Here is a 12,500-nt window from a genome sequence, read left to right on the forward strand (position 1 = left end):
CCAAGACAGGTTATTGAACGTTGACACGGGCGCCATGATCTCCAGTTGCTCAGTTATAAGAAACTGCGTTTCCTTTACTCATAATCCACCTGGTGGTATGCAGGCTGAAACTATACTTTCTTACCCATTTGGAGCTCTCTCTCTCTCTCTCTCTCTCTCTCCTTACAAATTTAGATACTTTCTTACCCATTTGGAGCTCTCTCTCTCTCTCTCTCTCTCTCTCTCTCTCTCCTTACAAATTTAGATTTACATGAGCTTATGTCCAAAACAAGACAAATGCATCGCAAAGAATTTGATTTGTGCTTGTCCCGGAATAGATTGATTTAGATGGCTTATTGAAATAGTTCTGGCACCTGAGATTTGTTTTATATGATGGTTTGCTATATATTTTGCATATGCTCTAGCAAATTCATGTGATTTTGTATTTATGGAGGATTTTTTGTTTCCATGAATTTGAACTTTAAAGGATAGATCCATTACTTGAGAAACAATTTCTTTTTACTTTGTAAATGTATAGCCTTCAAGATGTTTGGTTTATTTCTGTTTATATTATGCGACACCGCTTGCTAAGTTAAGTAAAGTGTTTATATATATATATATATATATATATATATATATATATATATATATATAGATATAGTGTGTGTGTGTGTGTGTGTGTGTGTGTGTATGTGTGAAGACACGTCGTTTCATTCATGTTTGTCTTTCCATGTGTGTAAAAGAGGGAAAGGGGGAATGTTTGTAACAGAACTAGATACGGATATCTAATGTAAACAAAGAAGAGAGTTTGCGCCCCGACCACAAATGCGCCCGAGTTCGAGTCTTGTTTGTTCTCCATTTCTTATGCAGATAGTATATACCCAGTTCCCCGTATGGTGGATCGCCATGCCTTTCTTCTCCGGTAAATGGTAACCAAAGCTTTCTCTCTCTCTCTCTCTCTCTCTCTCTCTCTCTCTCTCTCTCTCTCTCTCTCTCACTGAAAAGGAGGCCGCCGTTCATTATACTTCGGGGAGAAAGCCTTTACCAATTACCGACTCCCGAAATGACTCGTTAAAAGGGAAAGTTGGTTTCCGCTATATCGGGCCTTCAGTCATAGCAATTGCACCGGTAATGTCTGCCGCCGCCGCCAAACCAAAATATTTGATCATCCCTTCCTCCCTTCCCCCCCCCCCCCCCCCCCACCCCCCCCACCCCGCTCCGTGCATCCTTGCGCTCACGTTCGTGTCCCCCCTTCCCCCCACCCCCCACCCCCTTCTCCACTCTTCCCTCCGTGCGTTCGGACGGACGAAACGAAAAGAATTTCATAACGGAGCCCTGTGTCTGGTGTTTGTCGAGAGTACGTGCGCGTGTGTTGTGATAGATGTGTGTGTCCCTTGCTCGCATATGTCTCTTTGGGATGGGGGTGGGGGGAAGTGTAGGGGGTGGGGGTGGTGGGGGGGGGGGGGTAGAGGATGCAATTTTTCCATTTCGCAAAGGATTTCCATTTTTGGGAGCCTTCCAAGAGGACCACCAATATGAGATGCTGCAGCAGATCCGATGAGAATAAATGTAGCTGGCGGGTTTTGGGGTTTAACCATTAGCCTCCGCCGGATGGACCCTTTATACCAGGGTCTAAGACCAAGACCATGCTTTATCCTCTCCTGGCATTTGAAGTCGGCTCCTGGATGGAGGCATCTGAAATTCATCCCGGCGTAACTCTTTATGGTCGCTATTGAATATTAAGACTCGATGACGGCGATTGCTCTGGTGAAGAGAGGGATGATTTTTGTTGGTGTGCTTATTGGTGTTAATTGGGAGCGTTCAGGTTTTTAATTGTTATATTGAGGTTTTGCATACGTTTGTGCATGCAAATAGTGTCAATACCTTGCGTGTACGTTTATGTTAAGTTTAAGAGGACGGAGTTCATATTTATGGTGTTAATTGGGATGCTAAGGTGGTTAAATTTTATACTTACGCTTTGCATATTTTTGGTAATGCATATTGGTTTTATATACCATTCTCGAATATTTACTTTAGGTTTAACTGGAATGAATTCATCCGTGAGAGCATTCTTTGCGGGTGCGTATCTAGTGGACTAGAATATGGACATTTTTTTTAAATTATTTTTTTTCAATATATTTTCACACTGATTACTATTTTTTTTAAGGCGTTCCGTTTTATGTATAACATTTTCTTTGTTATATATAGTATATTATTATATATATATATATATATATATATATATATATATATATATATATATATATGACTGGAAAAAATGTTCTGTAACAACAGAATTCCATCTAATAAAAGGAGCCCATAAAAAAAAAACACCAAAATATAGAGAAAAAAAAAGTACTATATTTCAGAGACTGCTGTCTCCCTCTTCAGGTAGATGAATGAGAAAAGTTTACAGAAAAGGTGGTATTTATACCAAGAGGTCCATCCACAAACAAGCCAATTTAAGTCACACCGCTGATAATCTTCCTTTAATCTTCTTAAGTGTTGGTTGAATGAAGACGTTGTCGATCGTATCTGAAATCCATGCTCCTTTTGAGATGTTCATTACCTGCCTCTCTTTTATTAAGGCCGATTCCATCATTTGACTTTTGTACCGGCAGTTGCTGCTATAATTACACGTGACAAATTCCAGTTTATTCTATGGTTATGTTCATTTATATGGTTGAAAATAGCTGAGTTCTGTTGTCCATACCTAACTGACCGTTTGTGTTGTATTAATCTCTGGGGAAGGGGATTTACCTGTAATCCGATGTAAGATTGGTCACAGTCCTGGCATGGGATTTCGTATACCCCAGAGTCCTTTGGAGATGTCTTTTGTTGGACGTTAATCAGGGATTTGGCTAAGGTGTTTGGGTAAGTAAATACAAAAGGGTTCGATTTTCCGAGGGGGTTGGTTATTCTCTTAATCGTGTCCAGGTGGGGAATTATTATTTTATTGTTGGGTGTATCTCTGGTCTTGTCTTTAGGGGGTCGGTAGAAAATTACGTTTGCTTTGTGAATTGCTTTCTCAATTATATGGTCAGGATATTTTAAAGACGAAAGTTGCTTGCGAATTAGTTCAAATTCTTTTTCCAGGAATTCTGGGGAACAAATTCGTAAGGCTCTTAAGAACAAGTTACTAGCTACACCTATCTTGATAGTACTGTCGTGATAGCTAAAGTAGTGAATGTATGAAAGTGAGAACGTTGGTTTTCTGTATATGGTAAATTTGTATTCTGTCGTATCTCTGATTATTAAAACATCAAGAAAAGGAATTTTGTTGTCTGTTTCCCATTCAACTTTAAATTTGATGCTGGGCACTAATGTGTTTAATTTCGCGAGGAATTCATTAAAATTGCCCCACCTATTATCCCAAAATGTTAGGATATCATCTACGTATCTCATCCACAGCATGTTTTTGGGTTTTATTGCATTTATTACTGTAGTTTCAAAGTATTCCATGTACAGATTGGCTAGAACAGGACTTAAAGGACTACCCATACTACACCCGAATTTTTGCTTGTAGAATGATTCCCCGAATGAAAATACGTTATTAGATGCACATAATTCAACTAGCTTTATTATTTTGTCAAGCGCCAATGGGAAATGATCTGAATAGGGGGATAATTTTACCCTTAAAAACTGAAGAACGTCCTGTACTGGTACTTTAGTGAACAGGGAATCTACGTCAAGGCTTAAAAGTTTTATGTTGTGAAGTGGTATATGTGCTTCTCTGAATTTGTGACAAAAATCTTCCGAATGTTTAATGTGACTGGGAGAAAAGGTGCCTAAAAAAGGGGAAAGGAGGCCAGCTAACCATTTAGAAATTTTGTAATTGAAAGCTCCGGCACATGAAACGATGGGTCTGAATGGAAGATTGTCTTTGTGAGTTTTGGGAAGGCCATAAAGTAGGGTAATTTGAGGATTATTACTTTAAATTTCTCTAATAGTTCAATACTCTTTTTGTCTTTGCCAATTAATCTTACTTTCCGAAAAAATTCTGTGGGAACGTTTTGGAGGGGATTTTTCGTCAGTTTTTCGTATGTGTTTGTGTCGCTAAGGAGCTGGTTGATTTTGTCAAGGTAGAAGTCTTTGTCCATTATTACGATTTTGCCGTCTTTGTCGGATCTACTTATTATAACATCTAACTTTTTTAGCGAGTGGATGGCTATCATGAATCTGCGAGGAACAGGATATTTCTTATGTAAGTCAGTTAAAGCATTTAGTAACACTCCTTTTAAACATATCTCTTCACGGTTGTAGTTTTTGTCAGATATGAATTTATCAAAAGCCACTATGAACATAACCATAGAATAAACTGGAATTTGTCACGTGTAATTTATAGCAGCAACTGCCGGTACAAAAGTCAAATGATGGAATCGGCCTTAATAAAAGAGAGGCAGGTAATGAACATCTCAAAAGGAGCATGGATTTCAGATACGATCGACAACGTCTTCATTCAACCAACACTTAAGAAGATTAAAGGAAGATTATCAGCGGGGGTGACTTAAATTGGCTTGTTTGTGGATGGACCTCTTGGTATAAATACCACCTTTTCTGTAAACTTTTCTCATTCATCTACCTGAAGAGGGAGACAGCAGTCTCTGAAATATAGTACTTTTTTTCTCTATATTTTGGTGTTTTTATGGGCTCCTTTTATTAGATATATATATGTATATATATATATATATATATATATATATATATATATATATATATGATGTGTGTGTGTGTAACTGAGTCACGAAAATATGGAACGTGATGAATGTATAAATAAAGTCAAAAGCCACGAAGGAAAGTGAAACAATGGAGTACCTCTGCAAAGCCTTCAGACTCTCATCCTTTACTAAGCAGACTCTGCTTAGTAAAGGACGAGAGTCGAAAGGCCTTTCAACGATACTCCATTGTTTCCCTTTCCTTCGTGGCTTTTGCCGTTATATACATGCATACATACATAGAACATTTTATACTCAAACCGAACGACGGATGTGACAATAAGAGTCTCCCCTTCAAAAGAATAAAACAGAAAAGAAGAGTAGATCAATCACTTAATATATTATGCAATACAATATTTCATTAGCCGACGATCCTAGCGTAATGTGATGTATCCCCTTCAACTTGTTGAGTCCACTGTACAAACATGTTTACCTGTTTGCGTACAGTAAGAGAAACTCTGACAGGTAGTGAGATCTACGAAGCAATTTGTTAGAGCATAATAGAATTAAATTCCAATGACAAACCTTACTTAAATTTTTGTGTCAATTTATATATTATATATATATATATAGATATATATATATATATATATATATATATATATACATAAATACATACATACACACACACACACACACACACACATATATATATATATGTATGTATGTATGTGTTTTACGTTAGGATCGTTGACCAACGAAATATTGTATTGCATAATACATTACACAAAAGAAACCACACGTAAATAAAAAAAGGTAACATAAAAAGTTTCTTTTATTTTGTTCCTTGTTCCTGATTTTATTACGTGACGGAAGATTAATTATATTCGAAGCTTATTTTTGTAAAGCAGAATTCATAGTAACATGAAGATGTATTTGTTGCGTCCCCACAGTTTATTTTTGCCAAGTGCGAATTTATCCTGTGTTTTACGATTATATTTGTGAGTTTTATTTTTAAGTTGAGCGTTGAGTGCTAATATTTTCTGACTTATTTTCCATTATCATCATCTGTTTAAGGTGCGAGAATTATTCCCACCTAGAACTTTGTTGACTAAGGTATTTCCTTATCTGTATATCACTTATAAATTTAACTACTGATATATAGCAGCATTGAGGTTTGGATACAATAAGGAGGTCAATTTGAAAACGAAAGTTTTTGTAGAAATAATATATATATATATATATATATATATATTGTGTGTGTGTGTGCACGCGCGCGCGCCCGTGCGTGTGTGTTTGTGTGCATAATTACAATTACGAACTGGAATACTGAAATATGACGTAACTAGTTCTTATTTATACGCTGGCCCTGCTTAGTAATGCTTAGTTAAGAAAACTACCTATAGAGAGAGAGAGAGAGAGAGAGAGAGAGAGAGAGAGAGAGAGGAGTTTACGCCCTTCTACATGTTTTGCAGGAAAACCATTTCGTAATAATATTTGTTATTAGTCATTTCGCGGAAATGGAGTCCATTTTTATATTCTGGTCTATTTAGTTCATTGGGTTACGGAATGTCTCCCGAGGGAGGTTAGCCGTCCATGGTTTTTTTTCCCTCTGGAGGGGTTCCTAGTCTGGCAGGACCAGCAATTTTTTTTTTTTTTTTTTTTTCTGTTTGGGATTGGTTTTTATAAAACCGAGTTAGTTCCTCAGCTTTGGAGCATTCATTCTTACTGGATATTCATTTTTTTTATTTATTTTATTTTTTGCTTTTTTTAGTCGTCTGGTAATCATAGTTAAAATATTTGTGTGGTCCAAATGTGTATTTATATCCAATTTACATTTAATTTGGATTTATTGTGGAGGAGCTTGTGTGTTTATATACCATATTTCCCTGATGGATATTTTTATTAAAAAATAATTTTTTGTCCACGATTTTTCTTTGTTTGTGTTTATTTGTGTTTAAGTGTGGCCCAGATATAGTGGAGGGTCCTGTAAGTGCATAGTCCTATATTTCCATGATTGGTATTATTTTAAGGAATAACTTATTTTTTCTTGATTTTCCCTTCTTGCTCTTCCTTTCTTTAACTTCAGTGGTAACCGAAGGGTTGAGTGAGACTTGAGAGATTCCCTCCGCCTGGAGAGAGTCTCTCAACCCTTCATATGCCGAGAGAGAGAGAGATGGGATCCTTCGTCGTCGTCATCCCGCGGGGATTTAAGTTCGAGACGAATTCAATCTAAACCTGTTGGAGCGATCGCGCCAGGGAGGGCGACGGGTGACTTGAATTAGTGATAAGTCGGAGGCAAGAAGCTTAATAAGGTGACACATGTCCTATGAATTTTGGAGGTTCGGGGAAGAGAGAGAGAGAGTGAGAGAGAGATAGAAATAGAGTGAGGGGGAGGGGGAATGGGGAGGGAGGGTCGACCACACCTTGAGCCCCCTCGTGTTCCCTTGGGTGTCGCCATGGTCCACTCTCTTAGGGCTAAGGAGGCGGGCGGTCGGCTTTACGGGACTTGTGGGATGACCCCCTCCTGCCGCTTTTCTTTTAATTTTCCATGGGCGAGCGGTCGTTAAGTCGAAGCCAATCTGGGCAGATGGCGGCCAACGCTGGCCTCCAAACGCGCTCCTCCTCCCCTTACCCCCCCCACCCCCCAACCCCCCTCCCAATGCCCTGACCCTACCACCCCCTCACCAGAAGGGATCCAACACCCCTCCCCGTCCACACCCTCAAATCTCCAGCCTCATTCCCCTTTCCCTCACTGACTCCCGACGACAGAGATGTTCATCGAAGTCTCGATGGGAAAAATAACGTTGCTTCTGCAACTGAAAGGAAAAAATAGAGAGAGAGAGAGAGACGAAAAAAAATATTGTTGGGAAATAGGGTGAGGAAGGGAAATACCCAATATCATCTTTCTTCTTATTCCTTGAACTCTTTCGTCCTCAGTTTTTCTCTCTTTTCCCTTCTCTCACTTTCACTTTTTTTCATTAAATATTTTTCTTTTTTCCTTTCGGATCGGGTCGGGTCGTCCCCCACTCTATTCTCAATAGCGTGGGACAGGCACCGCAAGGTTTAAATGCCAGGCCTTTGGCAGATTACTTTCGTTTTTCTTTTTTTCATCATGTGCCCTCTCTGTCTTTGTGCATTCTTTATTTAGATTTATTGTACTAGGTCTTGTCCAAGAACAGAAAAGTGTTTTATATTGCAGTGCGTCACAGAAATTTTGTTAATCTTGTTCACTTTGGCTATAGACACTGTTCGCTTTTCAGCTGATCAATCTCTTCATCTTTCTTATGATGATAAAATATTGTTTTACATTTTTTTTCGCGAATATGTATGATCAATTGCACTTTAAAATAAACTCACAGTAGGAAGATTATCATATACCAAAATACAGCTCGTTTATACAAATAGGATATTTTTCGTATCTCCTTTATATGTCAACATCAAGTTGCCATACTATATTAAAGGCTGTTATTACTTTAAATAGCTTAAAGAAATTTTTTCCAAGGTTCTCTCTCTCTCTCTCTCTCTCTCTCTCTCTCTCTCTCTCTCTCTCATCCACCAATCAATCTCCGACCCATACAGACAAACTTTCTTGTTCTTCCAAAAACATTTCCTTTTGCTTTTACACTTAACTCTTTCTTCTCCATAAAAAGTAACAGTCACTGCCTTCCCTTCATCTACATTCAGTTACATCCTCCCGTTTCCTGAAATAAAAGAAAAAATACATTTGCTTTCTTTCATTTGCCTCTACAGTGTGTCGACATATACATTGACAGCTTTTCGAAAACGTAACACATGCAGCTATCCGAACACATTTATGGAGAGTTTCCCGAGCTCAAACTCACAGTTTTCCGAACACAGATCAAACGGTTTTCCTAGCAAGAATACACCAACGCAAGTTCTCCTAATACAAACAGACACACACAGTCTATCTTTATAAATGTGCTTTTATATTTCACTAGAAAGTTCTGTGGAAAAAAAAACCGTATCTCCAGGGCTGAAGAAAACGTGATCTTTTTTTCAGATTTATAGTACAAGAAGTCTCAGAAAAAAAAGGTAAATCGTAAAACTAATCTTGGAATAGCTCCTGATGACATTCATTATCATAAATATGGTTGTAAACAAGGATAGGTCTTCTTAAGCTCTTTTCAATAAATACTGGAAAGTAACTTAGCGTCACGTGCATTGATGCCATAAGTAATTGAAATATTGCTGTACGCATTACATATTTAGTAGAGGAAAACTATTGAACCTGTTACCGACTAATTATGATTTACCTAAACGATAACGTTTAACTGCTTTCCCAATAACTGAGATTTAAGTCTCAGTACATAATCGGGGTGTAAATAACTGAATGGCCACTTTTAAGGTCTTAAGATTAAAAATCATCTTACTATTGATAGGCGGATAGTGGGTTAGGATTATTATCTTAATAACTACAGTGAGACACACGCTCTCTCTCTCTCTCTCTCTCTCTCTCTCTCTCGCCATATGAATATTGGGTAAAGATTTTTAAATAACTACAATAGAAGCCCACGTCTCTCTCTCTCTCTCTCTCTCTCTCTCTCCATATGAATATTGGGTAAAGATTTTTAAATGACTACAATTAGAAGCCCACGTCTCTCTCTCTCTCTCTCTCTCTCTCTCTCTCTCTGACGAGAAAAAGCAATTGTATGTTACACATCCCATACCATATGAATATTGGGTAAAGATTTTGAAATGACTGCAATTAGAAGCCCACGCTCTCTCTCTCTCTCTCTCTCTCTCTCTCTCTCTCTCTCTCTCTCTCTCTCTCTCTCTCTAACGAAAACAAGTTGGTTGGTTCAGTAAATCGTTACTTGTGGGAAACTGCTCTGACGAAAAATAGCTGCTTTTGATCATCAAAATTTAGAACGCTTTAAGTTGTCCGTGAAATTTACGCATCTTTTTTGTAGTCGGAGCGTTTTTGCTCTCTTTTTACCGAACAATCAGGCTATTTCAATCAATGCCTTCCATGTTCAGATCCCTTGCTGTTTCACTCCGTCTTTCCCGTGTCTGAAAGTGCTTTGGCTCTTTGTTCGCTTTTTTTTTTTTTTTTTTTTTTTTTTTTTTTGTTAGTGTGAGTATCTTTTTTATTTCACTAACTGTTTTTTTTACGTTTTTGTTTATTTGCTTATTTATTTTTTAACAGCAAGTGGGGCATCCTCCATTTTAGATTCCTTTTGTCTCGAAAAGATCAGCTTTTCCGTCAAAGGTTTCTTCTTTGGGGTCTTTGATTTTCCTCTTTGAAAGACTTTTTCACTCACACACTTCCAGCTTTTGGTTCACTTGAACGTAGCCTTTGACTTACTAAGTCTCAGAATTATCAATCTCACTTTTATGAATTAGACTTTTTTCGTGGTCTTTGTTTCCTTCGAGCGGAGCCTTTTCCATCGCAGACTTAATGGTCAAAATTTTCGTGTGAAATCTGAAAGTAGTGTTTCTTCATTTGTTTTTTCCTTTGAATTCAAGATTCGTAGTTTCGAGAGTAGCGAAAGGGTGTGAGATTCTCGAGAAGATAAGAATCAAACAACTGAAATAAGTTTTCCCAGGATCGTTTTGATATCATCATTCCTTTTTTTATCTTCCATTATTGAAAAGTTAGTTTTGTTTTCTTATTCACGTGTATTTTTTTTTTGTTTTTTGTTTTTTACATATTTCCTTATCTCTTACCAGCTGTGATTCATCATCGAATTGTAATATATGCTAGTTCAAACTGGTAGGTAAAGACGCTTTAACTTACACTGCTTGTGCACTTCTAGCATCGCCCTTAAGAACCACGGAACTGGACTGTGAGCTTTGGCGATAACTTTTCTAGCATTGCCCAGAGCCAGAAAAATTGGCGTGTTGGACAGTGGACGCACATAACTGCCATCACAGAAAGAGGTGTTCACTGGCTTGTTCTGACTTATAGCTTTTATGCGCTCTCTCTCTCTCTCTCTCTCTCTCTCTCTCTCTCTCTCTCTCTCTCTCTCTCACACACACAAAATTCAAACTTCTGCACTGGACAGTACAGTTCGGTTCATCCAGAGAATAAAAGCGGCTATTTATTGAAGTGATCAAATTCGCATATATATATATATATATCTTATATATATATATATATATATATATATATTCTTTTGATGGAATAAATCTTATGCATAATAGGAAAACTAGAGTTCCCCTCAAGGGCTTATTTTTTATATACTGTCTTGGTAGGTCATACTGTCCTTATCCTCTAGGATACAGAAACAATAAACTTCATGATGGCTGTTGTCGCGAAGTCTGTTGTGTGCTTGCAAGGTTATTGTTTATTTTCTTTTGTAATTAAATTTCTCCTTCTGTATTTCCTACTACCTTCTGTTGTTTCAAATGAACACCATATTCTTTGGAAGCTTGAATTTCAGGTCAGTAGCGACTTTGGGATTGTTCCGGATGAATAGGGGTCTTCTAATAATAATAATAATAATAATAATAATAATAATAATAATAATAATAATAATAATAAAGCTAAGTGACTTTTTCGTCTCCAGAACTGTCAGTGGTGTAGTGTACATCCTTAGTTTGATGACGTGTTCCATGTTTTTCATCGCAGTTTTATCAAAGTTTTATTTTTACTCTGCTATCCCCCCCCCACTCTCTCTCTCTCTCTCTCTCTCTCTCTCTCTCTCTCTCTCTCTCCTCTCATCCATGTCGTAGCTATTGCTATCCTGATCAGATACTCTTTGAGGAATGGGGTTCTCCCGGAAAACTTCGCCACTCAGTCACTAACTGAGATTTTTATGTGAGCCTTTGGTAAGAAATCCCCCCCCCCCCCCCCCCCCCCCCCCCCCCCCGCCTCTCTCTCTCCCTCTCTCTCGTCCTCTCTCTCTCTCTCTCTCTCTCTCTCTCTCTCTCCTTCCCTGGTAACACGGCGAAGGTGAGGCTATGAGGGAGGAGTTTGTGGGAACAAGATCATAATCTTCCATCTTCAGCCAAGGATGCACGATCCCAAATGGCATTGGATATGACTGAGAGGGAATTGGCAAAGGAATGAAAAATGAGCGCGCGCACGCATGCGCCTGCGTACGCGTTCTTGAACGTAGTAGTTATGTATGAATGAAGGCTTGTCTAAAATCCACCTGTGATAGAAAATACTAGGTTATGCACGAATGGGTTTCTGAAGGGCATATAATTTAATTTAGGATTTTGATTTGGTCTTCATTTTGTCCTTTTACAGTGCATTGTTTCACTACCCCCCTCCGAGGTATGGTTATTGATGTCTTTGCAAAAGTAATTTGGTTAATCACTTAATCACAGCTTACTAACGGCTCGGATAATTACTTATTTATGGCATATATGCCCTAGAAACCGACAATGTACAAAAATGCCGAATTCTCAAGGCCCTCTACACCCAGGATAGGACGAAGGGAAAACAGGCAGTGGCTGCCGATGACTCAGCGGATTGAACTTATGGCCCCGCAGAGAAGATCGACGTGCGCGAAGGTTGACCACTGCTCTGTGAGGCCCAGGCAAAAGCACTGAGCTGCGACCTTAGAGATTGATAGAGTATATCGAAATTATCCGGAAAAAACGGCTAAAGCATTTATTTATTTAAATATTAGTATTTTGAAGGGAATAACATTTAGTATCGAATTTTTTTTTTTTTTTTTTTTTTTTTTTTTTTTTTTTTTTTTTTTTTGTGAAAACTAACGAATTTTATTAACCTGTCAATGGAGTTATCAAAGTACTATATGCCACTGCTTTTATAAGAACATTATAAAAAAATCCTACTGCTTCCTCATAATGCTCTCTGAGAAATGGAGATAAAAAACAAAATTCGCAGAGTTGCATCGTGAAGGGGAGATGCTGAAAACTCAGAAAACG

The sequence above is a fragment of the Macrobrachium nipponense genome, chromosome 35, assembly GCF_015104395.2.
Source record: "Macrobrachium nipponense isolate FS-2020 chromosome 35, ASM1510439v2, whole genome shotgun sequence".
In the NCBI taxonomy this organism is placed as follows: domain Eukaryota; kingdom Metazoa; phylum Arthropoda; class Malacostraca; order Decapoda; family Palaemonidae; genus Macrobrachium; species Macrobrachium nipponense.